The 17,899-nt window shown below is 34.6% G+C and overlaps 1 protein-coding gene and 1 long non-coding RNA gene across 2 annotated transcripts in view; one reads left to right on the top strand and one right to left on the bottom strand.

Moving 5' to 3' along the window:
• The window catches only part of LOC145720501 (uncharacterized), a 132,109-nt gene that overhangs the window by 63,925 nt on the left and 50,285 nt on the right, over nucleotides 1-17,899 (top strand). The gene's annotated exons all lie outside the window — the stretch shown is intronic.
• The window catches only part of TFPI (tissue factor pathway inhibitor), a 547,151-nt gene that overhangs the window by 516,328 nt on the left and 12,924 nt on the right, over nucleotides 1-17,899 (bottom strand). The gene's annotated exons all lie outside the window — the stretch shown is intronic.

Genomic DNA, 17,899 nt, shown 5'->3' with positions numbered 1-17,899 from the left:
TCCTTCCTTCCTTCCTTCCTTCCTTCCTTCCTTCCTTCCTTCCTTCCTTCCTTCCACCCTACAACCTCAATCTAATTACAAGAAAAACATCAGATAAATACCAATTTAGGTATTTAGGAGCATTTTATAAAATACTTACCAGTACTCTTCAAAAATGTCAAAGCCTTCAAACTTCTTAACGTGACTCATATTTATTATTCTAGACTCATCACTTTTGGGGACCTGTTGCACTCTGTGCTTCAGCCATTCCTAATTGCTCATAATTCTGGAAGTATGGAATGTTGTGTTTAGCCTCTGGCCATTTTTGTGTTGTTTTTTTTTTTTTTTCTCTACCTTTCCTTCCTGTTAACTCTTACTCATTCTGCAAATCTTGGCTAGAAAATAGCTTTTCTTGACCCTTAAATTTGGATTAGATGACCTTCTTTGGCTCTGGTCTTCATACAACACAGTACCTCTATTATCAGGGTACATACAATATTGCAAAATTGCCTTTGTGTTTATCTGCAGTTATTACTATATACAAGAACCTTGAGTGCCCCTTGTCTCCCGTGTGTACCTATTACATGGTGCCATGCCTGACACATAGGGGATGATCATAAATACCTCTGAATCAATGAACGGATAGATGGATGGAGGGATGGAGGGATGAAATAGGCATGGTGTGTTATTTTTCAGGACTAATTGACTTGCTTAGGCTTCATCTTTCAATTATACAAGTGTTCTTGCATAACTGTTACTGGCAGTAATCGTGCTGAGCAATACATCCGTGAACATAGTGCTTGTAACGCCAAGGTTACGTCAGGGCTTCTGAACCTTGTCACTGCTGACATTTGGGGCCAGAAAATTCTTTGTTGGTGGGGAAGGCTCTGTCCTGTGTATTAAAGGATGTTTAGCAGCATCCCTGGTCTCTACCTACTACATGCCAATAGCTCCTCACTTATGACAACCAAGAATGTCTCCAGACATTGCCAAATGTCCTCCAGGAGTCAAAATTACTCTTGGTTGAGAACCATTGGGTTACACTGGATTGGTTTATACAGATACTAAGCTGGTATTTATGATAAAGTGTTGTGATAGAAGATGTACAAGATGATAAAGGAGTTACAAGGAGTACATGAACCAGCCTAGGGCACTAAGGAGAAGAGCAACTCTTCAAAGTGCTAAAGAACAAATAAGACTTGGCTGCTGCCCACAAGAAGGATACGATACAGTGATTACAGCAAGTGGGCAAATAGACCATTAAAATGTAGTGTGGTAAAAGCAGTCACAGAAGCAGAGAATGATACAAACACAGAAGGATCCCTAATTACAATGTCATGCCTCCACCCCTGAAAAGTTACATGAATAAGGGAGATGAGTGACAACAGGGCAGGATTATGTTTATTACCATTAAGTATTTACAGAGCATTCACTGTGAGTTTTGGAGTCCAGAGATGCTATAGAGGACATGACAAAAAATACACAACTTAGTTTCTGCTGTCAAAAATATTAAATAATTGTTGAAGGATATAATACTTAGAAAAACTGTTAGAAAATAATGGAACTCTAATCCTCATAATGTAGTATATAGAAATAGCAGTTCAGAAAAGGGGACAATCCATGTGGGCTGCAGTAAAGCAGCTTAATGGACAATACGGGATTTGCCATCAGGCTTAAGGAAAAAAAACAAATGGGGATGATAGACCTGTCCAGGTAACAAGGAAATGAAAACACAAAAGAAAATCCTCCACGATGAGAATAAGCAGGATGCTGGAGCTAGGAATCTGATACTAGAGCAATAGTGAAGGGTTAAAGTGTGTAAAACCAGGTTTTGAAAGCATGGAAGCTGTGGCAGTAGACAGATTAGAATCAATGCTGGTTCTTGAGTAGTACAACAGTAGAGTTAAAGGTGTACTTGAATATAGTCAAATAGGAATATGAAATATTGATTCATAACAGAAAGAAGGAGACAAAATGATGGTTACAGTAATCCAGGGTGAAGTGACTAAGGCCTGGGCAAAGCTAGTGACAGCGGGTCTGAATACAAAGGGTGAAATCAAGAATTGCAAGCAATAGAACTCAGTAAACTGAATTGTTCGCTCCTTTGTTTTCTTGTTTAAAATTTCTGTAAAGTTTGGCTTTGAAGAAAATAATGTGACTAGAGAAAATGGAACGATTGGAAAAGAGGTGATGAAGGTAAAGAAAAATTCAACTAAAATAAAGGATCCTTTGTCGGGACCAGTGATTCTTAAATCTGACTGTATTTCTGAGGCCTCCGGAGATTTTAAAAGATACTTATGGTCAAGGACCAACCCACAGAAGCTGATTTATTGGCCAACAAGAGGCTCTGTATTAGATGGTTTTAAACCTTCCCGCAGGTGATTCTTATGTGCATTTAAGGGCCAAGAACTTACAGGGTCTGGATGTACCTGTGACTGTTTTCACCTGGAGACCATTGACACTCAGCTTTCTGTTAGGTACACAGTTTGTCAGTAGGTAGTCACAAATGGTGAGCATTGGCCCTACAGCCTTTCCTCTTTTGGATTATGCACCAACCAATGATTTCTTTAAGCCTCCTTTTTCTACGGAAAGTTAATAGAACCTTAAACTTCGTAATGAATTAATTCAACAGACTGGTGATAGCCCACTATTAAGCATTCCCAGCTATTGGTAATAGTTTTCACAAATTTAGCCCACACAAAGTGTTTCAGAATGAGATTATGTTTTTTCAATGGAATTCTGTTTTCCCTTTTCCTTCTGAATGCAGAGGAAATGGAGTATGAAGAGAAAGAATAAAAGGGAGAGCTGCTCTTTTTTGGTCTCACTCCATTGATAACATTTTTCAGTGTTCAGCAAGGACTTCTTTAAAGAAGAAAAAGTTAGTCATTGGGTCGTGGTATATTCATGCCCATCCATGCCTCTATGCCCCTCCAACAGTACATGTTTTCCTGATGAGTTAAAACTTTCAGTGTTGGCATAACATGACTAGAAAAATATGTGAGCACAAGATCCCAAACCAAGGCTCTGAAATTCATGATGAGAAATGTGCAAAAGCATCCCACTCAGAAATGCAGTACCAAACATAGATGGCATTGTACTTAAATTAGAAATTCTTTCATGACACTTGCAATGTACTTATAATTATGCAAATTTACAAGGGCACATTTATTCACATTGTTCTAGAATGTTAAAAATTAAGATTCATTTTGAACCAGTAATGACAGGAATGATCTGCTTTAACCAATACCCTCCTTTACTCTAATATGACGGGGTTGTTCGAATCAAATCATTTCGGTCAAATTCTTTTTAGATACTTGGTGGAAAAACACATTTTCAAGGATAAGTAAATGATGGTTTAAAAAAATGCAAATATGATCAGGTTGTTCATCTACTTAAAACCATTTTGTGTGTTTGCATTGCTTTGGGTCTAAATTCCAATAATCTTACACTGACCTGTAAAGTTTCCTTTTTCTCTCATTTTATTGTGTGCCACTTTTCTCTTTGTCTTCTAAATTTTAGCTCTTCTTTCACTTCTTCAGATGTCAGTGTCCTCATCAGCCTCAAAACATGAGCCTGCCGGTTTCTACCCTGGACTGCCTCACAGTCTCAGTGAGCTTATCCTAAATATATCTTTGTTTAGGGAAGAGTTCACTGTCCCAGCAGACTAGGGCAGATATCAATTGTTTATCGTCTTGAGACCTTTCCTTTATAATGTGCGATAGTATGTAATTGTACATTTTCTGTTATTACTTGATTTGAGACGTAGTATCCTGATAGCAGGGGTCTGATGTGCTTATTACATTCCCAGTATTAGCCCAGGGCCTGGCACATGGCAAGCACAGAAATATTTACTGAATGAACAAAGGATTTGAGGGCTAAGCATGGGAGCAACTCAATGGGCGATCTTGCCCCACAGGCTCCAAATTCAGAGCACAAAAAGCAACACTGATTCATGTTAGCATTTGTCGTAGTTTGTTGCCATCCAGAGATTAATAGATATTTAGAGGGCCATGAAAGTGGTAGGGACTCTCAAGCTCTATTATTTTGAAAGCCCAAGGAGAATCATATTCTTATACTGAAAAATACTGCATAAAATGATCAAAATACTGAATCTTTTGGATTGTACCATAGGACATCGTATCAATACTCTAGCTCATGCTCATCAGGGTCTCTGATTGGTTCTTGTGTACATTTGATTAATGCCACATGTGGGAAATCCTTATTTAAGGAAAGCCATTTAGAAGACGAAATCCTTTACAACAAGATCCCCTAAGGAGAAAAAAATAAAAGTATCTCTGGAGATTATCTGGAGGTTTGGGCAATAAAACAGAGAGGTAGGGACATCAGCTCCCACATCTCAACTGAGCTCATCCCAGCTATATAAATTTGAACAAGTTTCTAAAAGTAACTGAGCCTCAGTTATGTAAAGTGCCTAACACAGTGCCATGCCAGGAAAGAGTTATTGTCGATAATGAGTGCTAGTGAGGGTAGGGATAGCAGAATTAATAACTCCAGTGGTCATAGTTAACCAAGAATCCCCTTTTACTAAGATGTCTGCAGTGGGATCTAGAAACAGTATTTTTGTCATGCATACTTTCCATAAGTTTAAACTAAGCAGATAGTAAATATAGTTCGGGGAGGGAAATTTTACTATCTTAATTGACCAAATCTCATGTGTCGGTAAAAATTATATGAAACTATCTAAAATCTAATTTTTACCACTTCTTTTACATTTAAGTTATTTTTATCCTGTGAAATTCTGGCCATTATAAAATAAATCTAATCCAGTTTACATATTTCACATGCATTTTTTATTGAGCTATTTTAATTTGCTAAGTTTGTAATTGCCATTTTTCTAGTCCAAATGATAATGGCAAAAATTTTAATTACTGCTAAAAATTACAAAATATTTCTCAATTTGTATCTCATAAGCAATAATATTTTCAAGTGGATATATCTATAAATTCAATTATAAATTATATATCTATAAACTCAATTATATTTATTAGGTAAAAGGAAGGACAGAGATAAATCTTAATATATTAGAAGAAAGTTTTATTGAGCCACCATAATAAAAAGAAAGACTAGTACAATGGTTTTAGTATTCACATAAGGCAAAAATAATAGTCTTATCTCTATGTTTCTGAAAAGAAGGATTTCCATGTCTCACAAATGCACTAATATTTATTTTTACCCTGTACTCAGTTATAAGTCATTATGAAGATTTTATTTTCAGGTTCTCAAAGGTGATACCAGACCCTTAGGATTCAGCAAAAGATATTCACTGAGTAGGAATTGTATGTTTTTACTCTATATGCCAGTATGAACATTAAGCAGGGGTTTCAGAGTGTCGACAAATTCTCTGAAAACTATATCCCAATGGTTGTGCATATTTGCATTTTCTAATGATATATCGAAATTTAAAGGAGTCTCTGTCCCTGGTTCTTTGAAGTGAAGGCCACTTTATAAGAGGCACTGTCCTTAGCCTAGAAGACACATTTTCTGCACTCATGACTCTTACCTGCTAGAGCAGACTGACCAAAAAAACTATAAGTAAATGAGTGTATTAGTATGCTTCATTTATAATGTGAACAGTAGCAGCATCTACTTTACATTCATTCATTCATTCATTAAACATCTATTGAGAATACAAGATACTGGGCTCTTTTCTAGGCCCTGGAGATAAAGTTATGGAAAAAATACAAATAAATAAAAGCTCTCATTGCAGTTATATCCTAGAAGTGGGAACAGACAATAAACAAGATCTGTTTATATATATTTCCACATATTCGAAAGCAATTAAAGAGACAAAGCAGAAAAACAACCTAAAGACTGTGGTGGCTGTGGAAGAGATTGCAACTTTAGATACAATGACCAGGGAAGGACTCACTGAGGGATGATATTTGAAAATGAATTGAAGAAATTGTTTTGAAACGAATTATTGCTTATCTGGAAGAAGAGCATTTCAGGCAGATGGAATAGCAAATACAAAATGAAATAAGGAATGCAAAGGCGGAAGCTCACCTGGCTTATTCAAGAAGCAGCAGGAAGACCCATATACATGCAGTGAAGTAAGAAAGCGGCAAATTTGTAAGAGATCAAATCAAAGAGGTAGGAAGGCATTATTGGTCCTTGTAAGAACTATGTCTCTTATCTGACAGATTGGATGACTTTGGAGGGTTTTGAAGAAAGGAGTAACATGAATTGACATTATTAAAGTCTCACTCTGATTTCTGAGTTGAAAATATACTTTAGAGGACAGGCATAAAATCAGAGTGACAGGTTAGTTAATAGGACATTGCCATTATCAAGGCAAGATGTGATCATTACTTAGGCGAAGTAATAACAATGGAAATGGTAAGAGGTAGTAAACTCTGGATAGATTTTGAAGGCAGAGCTAATAAGATATGATAATACATCAGATGTGGCATATCAAAGAAAGGAATAAAATGATTACAGGGTCTTTATTCTGAGCAAACTGAAGATAGAGTTGTCATTTACTACTGTGAGGAAGCCTGGGATACAAGCAAATTTGGGGAGTGTGTTATTCTAGAAGCTTGGTTTTTGACATATCGAGTTGGAGGTAGCTCTGATTTTGTGCCTGTCCTCCTGTACTTAGACAACATCTAAGTAGAGTTGTCCAGTTGACTGTTTGATATATATAATTCTGGAGTTCAGGGGAAAGGTTTTGGCTAGAGCTGTAAGTTTGGGAGTCATCAGTATACACTGGGTATTTAAAGCCATGGATTTATAGGTATTCACAAAAGTAGTGGATAAAAATTAGAGAAGAGTTCTAAGGACTAAGCTCTGAAGCAATCCAAAATTTAGAGATTAGGGAAAGAAGAAGAACCAGCAAATTTGGCCAGTGAGCTAGAGAAAAAGGAAGCAAACATGAAACCCTGAAAGTTTGTTAAATGGGACTGAGAATTGACAGCTAGATTTAACAACATGGAGGTCATTGGTAACCTTGACAAGATCGTGCTCAGACCCTAGGAGGGGTGAAACTTAATAGAGAATTATAGGAAATAAATTTAAGACTGTAATGAATAACTTCCTTTTCAATGATTATTTCTGTAAAAAAAATAGAAATGAAGCAAGGTCTGGCAAGAGAGGTAGAGTCATGAAAGGGCTGTTTTGTAGGAAGGTCCTGCTTCATGTGGTTGGCTATATTTATTTTGTTCTTCATTCCCCCTAAAAATGAAACAAATACGTTTTAATCGAGCTTGAGTCAAAGCATTAGTGGCAAAAAAAAGTTGGTAAAGATTTTTCTAAATATAAAGTGACCAATTGAAGGATTTTTTATTCTAGAAGCACATTTTGGTAACCATTCTCTTGAAAACATAAAGCCAAGCACTAATATATTATTTCTTTCTTCTGTTCCCCTCAGTTGTAATTCACATCTCATAATGACACTAATAGAGAAGTAAACACTACACTTTCTTTAAAGAAACCAGTGCCTATTCACGTTCCTTTCTCCACAAGATAAACATCAAACACTGATGACCTCATTCAATCTTAGCGACCGGCACTATCTAGAGGACAGAATTAATACTAGGAATGTTATATATTTCACTAATGCACTCCCAATTAGGGATAAGTAGACCAATAAAAGTTTTAGTGGAATTGTACAGTTTCTGAGTTTATGTAGCAGTCTCTTCTAAGTCAAATCTACAAACGTTCTGTATACAAATTACTATAATTAAGCCTAAGAGGTAATTTGTTAGCTAAGTAAATATTTTTTTTTCTCTTCTCTGACTTCACACTTAATCTATGATTATGACTGGATGTATTTTCATTTAAAAAAGGACTTTGACCTTACATTTGGAGATTTTGCTTCTGACAGTAGGAGTCTCTAGTGAGCTATTTGTTGTGGTTCAATTTTTAAAACAAATAGCTATACATTTAATACCTACTATCAATACTTAGCAGTATACTCATTCCTTTTCATAATTTAAATAAAATATTTAGATGTAGTTTCTAATTTGGCCTCAAGAGATAACAATAATTACCACATTTTAAGTTTTCAATAAATATACTTACATGAGCTTTGCAAGGTCAAGAACTTACTGAATTCTTTCTAACACTAGGGCTTAAAACAGAATATGGTTTTTCTGGAATGATCACTGAGCATGCAGCAGAAAGGTGAACACTGAGAGAATTCTTGACATATAGGGACTAAGATTCAACCTTTGGTATATTTCTACCATTATTGGGGTTTAAATCTCTACCCAAGAAACTATCCCAAAGAGTCAAAACAGAAACAAAAAGTTGTTATTGTTGTTGTTGTTGTTGTTATGCCTTCTTTATATCTATATTCAGACTGATCTTTGTGTCTTCCCCTTTATCCATGCCTCTAATGAAGTTCAGAGTTCTCTAGCTGTTATTTCTGCAAGTAATCTGCTGATACTTCTATCCAGTACTTTATTATTGCCCCACAGCATCATGATGTGGCTTGTAATAGAATTTAGAATATATTTTTGCTACTGAAAGTTAGCTTAGAGACAATCTAGGCCCTTCTGTTTTATAGGCAAAACCACCAAAACCTAGAGAATTTGGGGGATTTGTTCAAGTTGAGACTTTGCATAGAGGCAGAAGCAGGAATTGGCCTAATGTCCACTTAAAGAAATTTGGAAGTTACTTACATTCCAGGTCACTCAAATAACACTTATTCCAATGCCTACTTTTAAATCAACATAATCAATTTTAAATCATGCCAAAAAATAGCAGGAAAATACAAAATGTATTCTAAACTCAAGCCAGCTCCACTATGGCAGAGATGCAGACCACATGCATAGAGTAAATATGAATAAAATGAGAACAATGTCAGTATGACACATATGACTATCATAAAACCTGTGCACAGAAAACAAGGCGTATCTAGAACTTTGACAAATTGAAGAGTGAAATCAAGAATAATAGCTACCAAATGTAATGAGCCACTTTGGCAATGATCCATCCTAAAGTGCAGAGAGAGAACAGGTGAAGAAAAAACTGTCATCAGAGAGACTATGGCAGTCTCTGTTATCACCCCTTTTTCGCCTAATCATAATAATAAATGATTCTGTAGCTTAATCAATTCTAGAAATGGATGGAGTTTATCATAGACATAATCAGTTGTACTCAACCTGCCTGAAGAAAAAAAATTATGTCAATGTAAGGAGATTTATCAGAATGGCAGTATTTATTTGTTTCTACAAAACTTATTTATTTGGCTTCCCTCCTTGCCATATAGATTTCTTTATTATATATACCTGGCAACTTCTTTGAGAGTACAATCTCCTGGAGGATAAGGATCCAATATTAATTAGGATATGGAGTCAGAGATTGGAGAATCTGTCCATTTTTAACCTATGTACATAAACTCTAAATCTGAAGATCATAAGCATTCTGGAATTAAAGGAAATGTTTCTATTCCGAGGCAGAAGCAATATATGAGATTTCTTTTTTGCCTGGATAAGTTTACCTTATGACTGATTAATCACCTGTCTGCTCTTTTTCCATATTCATTGTGTGAATTCATGTCATGGCCAGTTTGGTCTCTAGGATGCTCTGTTATTGGGGGGACAGTGATTTGGAGGTGAGGGAGCATCTAGTAACCTGGTGGCCCATGGTGAGCTACTAGGCACTTTGTCTTAAATATTTTGAGCTTTTCAAATGTTAATAACTCCCTCTCTCAGCCTTCTCAACATTCTAGACTTACAAAGCTGAGGTACAATTCATAAAATGTATTTAATCCCCTCTGCATATCCTCACATGTGAAGCACCAACTTCCTTGTGTCCTTTCAACTCTTCATAAATGCTATCATAAAGCTGATGCAGATTTCTTTTTCAAATCTGAAAGTTGTGAAATAAACATGAAATTTTAAAACATGAGGAGAAAACAGCATTAAAAAACAAAACAAAAAAAAGCTGGCTCTATTTGTTTCTCCTAAACGCTCTTAAAACAAACTCTCTCCTTTGGCTTCACTCTCACTTACACAGTGAGAAATAAGGGTTCATTATTATTCTCTTGTTTCCCTAGAATCTGGCATAATGCCTGCCATACAATAGTAAATAAATGTATAATAATGAAAAAATCAATGAATGAATTTAATATCCAACAGAAAGATACAATCCATTCTTATGTAGCTCAGGGTGCTAATAGGATCTATGAGAAATCATTATCAATAACAAAGAGCATTGATTGAGTGCCTATTTAGATAATATAATCCTATTTAAATAATGAACACAAATACTCTCTGTTTCTGAACTAGAAGTTTTCTTCAATAGAAAGTATTGAAGATCGAAATAGTATTCAAGGTAATTTGTTATAAACACATTAAAGGCGGAAGACAATTACACATAAATGAATAAGATATGGGAAAATGTAAAGAAAGAGAAAATCCAGATCAATTTCTTACATTGGATTCCTCTAGAGTTCTGACTCAAAACATGAAAGTCATAATTTTTTTAAAAGATTTTACTTATTTATTTGAGAGAGAATGAGAGTGAGAAAGATCACAGAGGGAAAGGGAGAGAGAGAAGCAGATTCTGCACTGAGTAGGGAGCCCAATGTGGGACTTAATCCCAGCACCCCGGGATCATGACCTGGGCCGAAGGCAGATGCTTAACTGACTGAGCCACCCCGGCACCTGTGAAAGTCATAAATTGAATTTTTGCCTTGTATGTTGATCAGAAAAATCTTAAAATTTTAAACAGCTTACTTTATAATTCAATGTTAGGAAATATTGACTATCCTTCCTTCTATTACTCTGGGATATGAGACAATAGGAGTTCAATGTTGATCATTTATTCCAACATCTGTGTGACTGTAAGAGGAAAGACATCACTGTTTGACATGATAGTCCTGCATTATGATGCCATTAAAATTGCAGACAATTGAAAGAGAGCAGGTGTTTTCCCAGTGAATGTTTGTGATTAGCAAAAAATCACTTCTCTCATATTCAAGTAGGCCATTGCAATGATTAGGAAGATGGTAGTTCGGAAAGTTATAAAGCTTGCATTTACTCAGTGTGTCCTTCACCGTGAATTCTGTAAGCACTTTTTAATGGGCTCTGTTGAGTGGCTGAGTGTGTGTTATCTCTAGCTCTCACAGATTTCATTGACTTCATTAGGATATTTCCATGGCACAGGCTACTACTTGTTTTTTTTGTTTGTTTTGTTTTTAATCTTAAAGGTATCATCATCACCAAACTATTTTAAATGCCATGTCTCCAGGCTCTTTTTAAATACTACAGAAAGTCTAAATGTTTTAAAAAGTAAAAATAAGGGGAAATTTCTGAGGAAAGCAATCATTTCACTTTCCAAGCTTCTAATCATATAGCTTGGTCTTTCTGGTGACCAGCACCCTTCCCCCCACCCACCTCCCCACCCTCCGCCGCCAAGAAGCCCACCAGGAGTAACTCCATTAAAGAAAACACATTTCTATCATCCAGGAAATTCCAAGGGATTTAGGAGCTCAGTGTTAAGTACTCCTACCACTCAGGAAATTACAAAGATCTTGGGAGCTTTGTGTCAGGAACCAGAGACAGAAATATATATATAATATATTAAATATTACATGTATAATATACTAAATACATATTTAATATATTATACATATATATCTTATATATATAATATTTCTTGTTATTTCAGTTTGTTAAAAGCAGAATAGGCTAAACTAAAGTGGAGATTCAAAAAAGCAATAAGTGATCCTAACTGATATTTTGGCACATGGAAAGCTTTATGAATGAGGTGGCATTTTAAAGAATGGTGGAAGTCAAGATATCAAGAAAAAGTAAAAAGAGTAAGGAGAGGTACAGAAGCAAGAACACACATAGTGTGTTCAGGAAACATCCAAGTGTCCAGATTGACTATAGCACAGCATCCATGAAGAAGAACAAGAGATGAATCTAGAGAAGCAGGTGGAAGTCAGATCACTGAGTGCCTTAAAATACAACCAGACAAGTTTGAACAGTAGGCAGTGAGGAGTTATTGGCAGTTATTTCTGTTTTGTTTGTTTCTAACAAGTGGGTGAAATTATGAGAGTTCTATTGTAGAAAGGCTATACTTGCAGTCCTGTGCAGTATGGAATAAATGGAAGTGGAAGGAAAACAGGAGACCATTACTCTATCCTGTGCAGTAACAAGCCCTGAATCAAAATGATGATAGTAAAAACAGAAAGAAGGGAACTAATGTGGGTAAAATTATTTCCCTTTCTGAGATCTTGAAAGAAAATCTTTCCACATTTATATTTGCAGCTATTATCTTGCCATATTTTACCAATGAAAGTATGTCATTAACATGTTCTGCAGTCATTTATCTTTCTAAATACTAAAATCATTTGCTTGCAATGTGAAATTTTATTTTCTATGTAGTCTTCAGAAAATGTTCTGAAGGTTGGAAAAACAACCAAAAAGACATTTGGTGGTCAAACATATTCATAGTCAGAGTTTTGTATTTATTGTCCTTCAAAGGTATTTTTAAGGATCAGCTTTGGGTTCCAAACTAGTAGCTAAAAGAATATAATAGCCTTTGGAAGCCATATACATGTAGAGTAGACAATTTGTAAAAGAAAAGAAGTTCAATACATAGTGACAAAGCTAATTTAAGTAATGAACCAGAATGTTGCAATAAACTTGTTGGGAAATTAAAGAATAAAGACAAAGGCTAGCCATCTGAGAATATGGAACTCAATGAGATAGAGAGGAGTGCTTTTCTTCATTCATTTATTCACGATCTCATGCATTAGCCATGGCCTAGACAATATAGTTAGCAGAAAAGTGACTTTAGTGTATTTCTAATCAGAGTTATCAATTGTTTAGTATGAAAAACAATTTTGAAATGTTTTCTTAATATTAAAGTATTTGTAAAGCATAAGAAAACATACCAAGATTCAAAACAATATTCCAAATAATTATTTTCTTCAATCTGCACCATAAATAAAATGTATGAGCAATGGTGTTCCTTAGAGCACTCCTTAAAGTGGTGAAAATTTGGATACCATGTAAATTCTAATTATTTTGGTTATATACATGTTGCTATTTACATACTAATTACACCTTTGAAAATCATTTTATAGTGGTCTATTTATCGATATGAGAAAATATTAAATAATATTATTAAATTTTTAAGGGTAGGCTAAAATTTGCATAATATAATTTTTATTCTCTCTAGAGAAAGAAAAATATATATATACACATATGTATATATATATTATAAAATTTGTAAAGATAACTTTTAGGGGGATTAAGAGTGATTTTTACTTATATATATTTTCTTAATATAATTTTGTAATTGGAAAGGAAAATATGTATTTTAATTTTGTCAATTTAAATTAAGTATATTTCTATTTTGAGGGGTATTTGAAGATGTAAAAATTTCAAATAAAATAATGTGGGCATTCTTGGGGCACCTGGGTGGCTCAGTCAGTTAAACAGCTGCCTTCAGCTCAGGTCATGATCTCGGGGTCCTGGACTTGAGCCCTGTGTCAGGCTCCTTGCTCAGCAGGAGGTCTGCTTCTCCCTCTCCCTCTGCCCCTAACCCCACGCTACGTTTGTGCTCTCTCTCTCTCCCCCCACCTCTCTCTCCCCCTCTCTCAAATAAATAAATAAAATCTTAAAAAATAATACTAATATGGGTATTCTTTTAGACCAGTTTAATTTGTGCTAAAGAATGAAAGGAAGCACACAAAATTTATTCTAACTCAGGCTTGGTCTACAGTAGAAGAAAGGTACATCACATGAATAGAATATAAATGAAATGAGACCATTGATATAACTGTCATGAAACTCATTGCCGTCAAAGCACATGAAAGTGAGGCACTCCCAGAACTTTAACGAGATGAAAAATGAAATCTAGTATGATAGCAGTCAAATACAGTAAGATACCTGTGGAGATCACCTGCTTTAAGAAGTAGAGGGTAAATGGATGAATAAAACACTTAGGTTTGCCCAGATTTATCAGAGAGATCAGAGTAGACTAAAAAAAAAAAAAAAAGTCATCTCCAGCTAATCTAATCCTAATAATGGATAAGGATGTATCATTGTCCATTCTAGAAACAGATGAAGCTTCTCATTGCCATAACAGAATTTGTCTTATACAAAATATTTTCTTAATATAATCTTCTCTTCAAGGACCCTTTAACTAAAATCATAAAGACAAAAAATAAGCCCATACTTGACCTCATCTTTTACAAATGCATTCTGTTAACCATACCTTTTATTACTTTTTTAAACCTTTTCTTTTAAGATAATTGTAGACTGACATTTAATTGTAAGAAATAACTCAGAGGATACCCAATGCTGTTTACTCAGTTCCCCCCATGGTAACATCTTGCAACCAGGAAATTAACATTGAAACAATCCATTGAACTTACTCAGATTTCAGTAGTTTTATGTGCTATCATTTGTGTGTATATGTATATATTTAGTTCTATCTGATTTTGTCATGTGTAGATTTCTGTTACCACCATCACGGTCAAGATACAGAATGGTTCCATCGTAAGAATTTCTTCAACTATGCTTTTAATGTCACAGCCACTTTCTTCGTCCCCTGATTCTGACCCTTGTCGACCACTAATCTGTTCCCCATTTCTATAATTGACATTTCAAGAATACCGTATCAGTGGAATCATAAATAATGTTATCTTTTGAGACTGACTTTTTTCACTCAGCATAATTCCCTTGAAATCCATCTGAGGGGTTATAAGAATCAGTAGTCTTCTTTTTTGCTGACTAGTATTCAGTGATATCAGAGTGATTTCTCCCACTTTATTATTTTTTCAGAATTGTTTTTAACTATTCTAGCTTGTTTGCTTTTCCATATGCATTTCACATTTCCATATACATTTCAGATAATTTTATCTATATCTAAAAAAAAACTTGCCAGAATTTTGGTAAGAATTGTATTGAACTTATAGATCAATTTTGGGAGAAGTGACATCTTTACTATGTTGAGGATTCCAAACCATGAATATGATATGTCTCTCCGTTTATTTAGGGCTTTTTAGAAAACTACTTTTTAAAGTATTTTGTAATTGTCAGCATAAGGATACTATACATATTTTATTATGTTTATATATACCTATATATAAATACCTAAGTATTTCATTTTTATTGGCACAATTGTAAATGTTCCACACATGTGCAGTATTAGCATATAGAAATGGATTGATTTTTGTGTGTTGGTCTTATATCCTGCAATCTAGCCCAAATTCATTTATTAGTTCTAGGAGGTTGTGTACTGTTTGTTGTTTTTGTTTTTGTAGATTTCTTGGGATTTTTTGACATAGACAACCATGTCATCTACAAATAGAGAGTAAATTTCTTCCTTTCCAATCTGTATGCCTTTTTAAAAATATTTTATTATCTTTAAAGTGTGATATTATGGATAGATAAGTAAGGATACCAAATTTCTAACAATACACATGCACACACACACACATATATATATAACTATATAATTTGATTTCTTATTTAAAAAGATAGTTAAAATGAATTATGGAAAGATAACAACAGTGTAAAATTCTCTCAATTGTTTTATTTTATAGTCACTTCAAGTCTATACCAAAAAAATAACATTAATAGCATTGGTGACAAAGTTCAGTTAGCAAGTTTTGCTTAACTGTCACAAGTATGTTATTAAAAAAACACTTTTTCTTCTCTCAGTAGCAACTAATTTCTTAGAAGCAAATCAGAATAAACATTTATATCTAATACTTGAATCTATGGTTTATAATCTTAATCAAGAGATTTCATTTAATCAGTTCAAATAGAAATCAGTAATCTTATTACCGCAAATTAATTATAATTGAGAGTTTGCATCTCATATGAAATTGAAGCTCTACAAAGTCTTGTCTGTAAATGTCTAAATGAGAAAAATAAAGTAATATTATAAATGATTCTATATTCCCTTATAGAAATACCTCCAAAAATAAAATTTCATGCCATTTTAGCTTTGCCTTTGCCTTTATACCAGGAATTCTTTTTTTGCCAAATAAAAGGAATCTGGGTATCATACAGTACACTTATTATTATTACTTGTAGGAGAGCACGTCCCAAAGTATGGTACATAAAATATTGGCTAAGAGAGATATTATAGGACAAAAGTTTTCATTGATTAGTTTAGTTTGGAATAAAATGTAAATCCCTTTTTGAGATTATTATCTCTTAGCTTATTAAATTATCTGTGAAGTCCTATAGGACTGAGACTTATTTGCCCTTGTTTACTTCATTGTTTTTCTAATTTATTCAACCATTAAAGACTACTCTGGAAGAATAAACGGTTTATTAGAACTCATGCCAAGAAATGCTAACATAAATGCTGGCCTCACTCATTCAGTAAGTACTTCGTTCTCAGGGGTATGGAAGGAATTTCTGCAGTATCTTTGGGATTCTCTTCCTCTCCTCTCAATCACTGCTCCTTTGGATATAACTTCACCACCTTGTACCGTATTGTGGTAGTACTGTATCTTAGTACCGGACTGGAAGACTACTAAACTATCTGAAAACCATGTGTGTTAGTATATTGCTGAACAAATTTTACTGTGTAAATACTTCATGGCTAACATAGTCAACAACTATGAGCACTGATATGCATAGTACAGTGTTCAACAAACGTTCGTTTTTCCCCACACTCATTTCCTCTGTCTCCAATACTTAGACCCAACCAAATTATAACTGCAAGCACCTCAGGAATTGTGACAGCCTTAAAAGGCTTATGGGACCCAACAAACTTTCAACTTCCCAAATACCATACCACTTGAATGACCAGTCACTCTATGAAGAATAAAGAATGTCTGTTCTTCGATCTCCTGTTGAGTTTGTAGTTTTTCAGAATGGTTTGTTCCCTATCCAGCTGAATTCCTGAGACCAGACGAAATCCAGGTCTCCTACTCCTCTGCCATCTTGCTTCGCCCCCACCAGGAGAGTTTTTGAAAAGCTGGGGTAGCGTATCTTGGTCTTTTGTGTATGTTAATTGGCCTTACCCAGAGGAAAAGTACACCCCTCTCATATGTTCATGACAGGAGGTAGTTTTATAACTTACAGCAAGATACCCACCTCAGGTTAGGCCTCTACCCTCCCAAAGAAACTAGGAAACAAGGATGCTATCTCCCTTGATGTTTACATTTCAAAGAGATAGCAACCAGGTCCTTGAGAAAAACATTCCTGGGTTGTGAAACTTTAGGGAGAAAGAAATAATAAACAATTATAGGTTTCTAAATAAAATGCTCTAGGAAAAGGGAGATCAATGCCTAGAGTCAGAAAGGAGCCCATCTAAAGTTTAATCAAGCTGAGCGAAACATTAAGACCATCTTGGTCACCACCAGATTAACCACCCCAAGAACCATAAGCTTACTCCAGTGATACTGCATTTAACTCCAAGGTATTTAGAATTCTTTTGGATGAAGCCATGAGTATATTTTGAATCACTGATTTAGCTTTCTTGGTCTAATTCCTCTACTTACTAAAATTTTGAGAATAAGACAAAGACCGATTTCCACATAGGTTCTGTCAGCTGTAAAGAAAATACTATGGCTGATAATAATGTACACATGGATGATAATTTCAGCTATACCTAGTAAAAATTGTTATTGTACTATATATCTTAACACACAGGGTGAATATTACATTTATTGATATGCAATTATTACCCCAAATGCTATAATTCTATCATGATTTACCCTGTTAACAATATAAATAATTATTTAGATGACTGAGCAATAACATCAATTTCCCTTTATAAAATTCAGGTTCAAGAAGGAGCATGAACATTTTATATACTCCTTAAAGCTGTTATATTTCTTCTATACTTTCATTTAAAATAGATTTTTTAATATAATACTCCATTGGTAGAGCACTGAGAATTTACTTCAGAAATGTGCATTGCATTTTTAAAGTACAAAAAAAACCCCTCTCATTATTATCTTCACTTGAAA

This window comes from Leptonychotes weddellii, chromosome 3 (assembly GCF_054177405.1).
Source record: "Leptonychotes weddellii isolate Sample4059 chromosome 3, ASM5417740v2, whole genome shotgun sequence".
Classification (NCBI taxonomy): Eukaryota; Metazoa; Chordata; class Mammalia; order Carnivora; family Phocidae; genus Leptonychotes; species Leptonychotes weddellii.
This window is presented reverse-complemented; position numbering and strand designations above follow the sequence as displayed.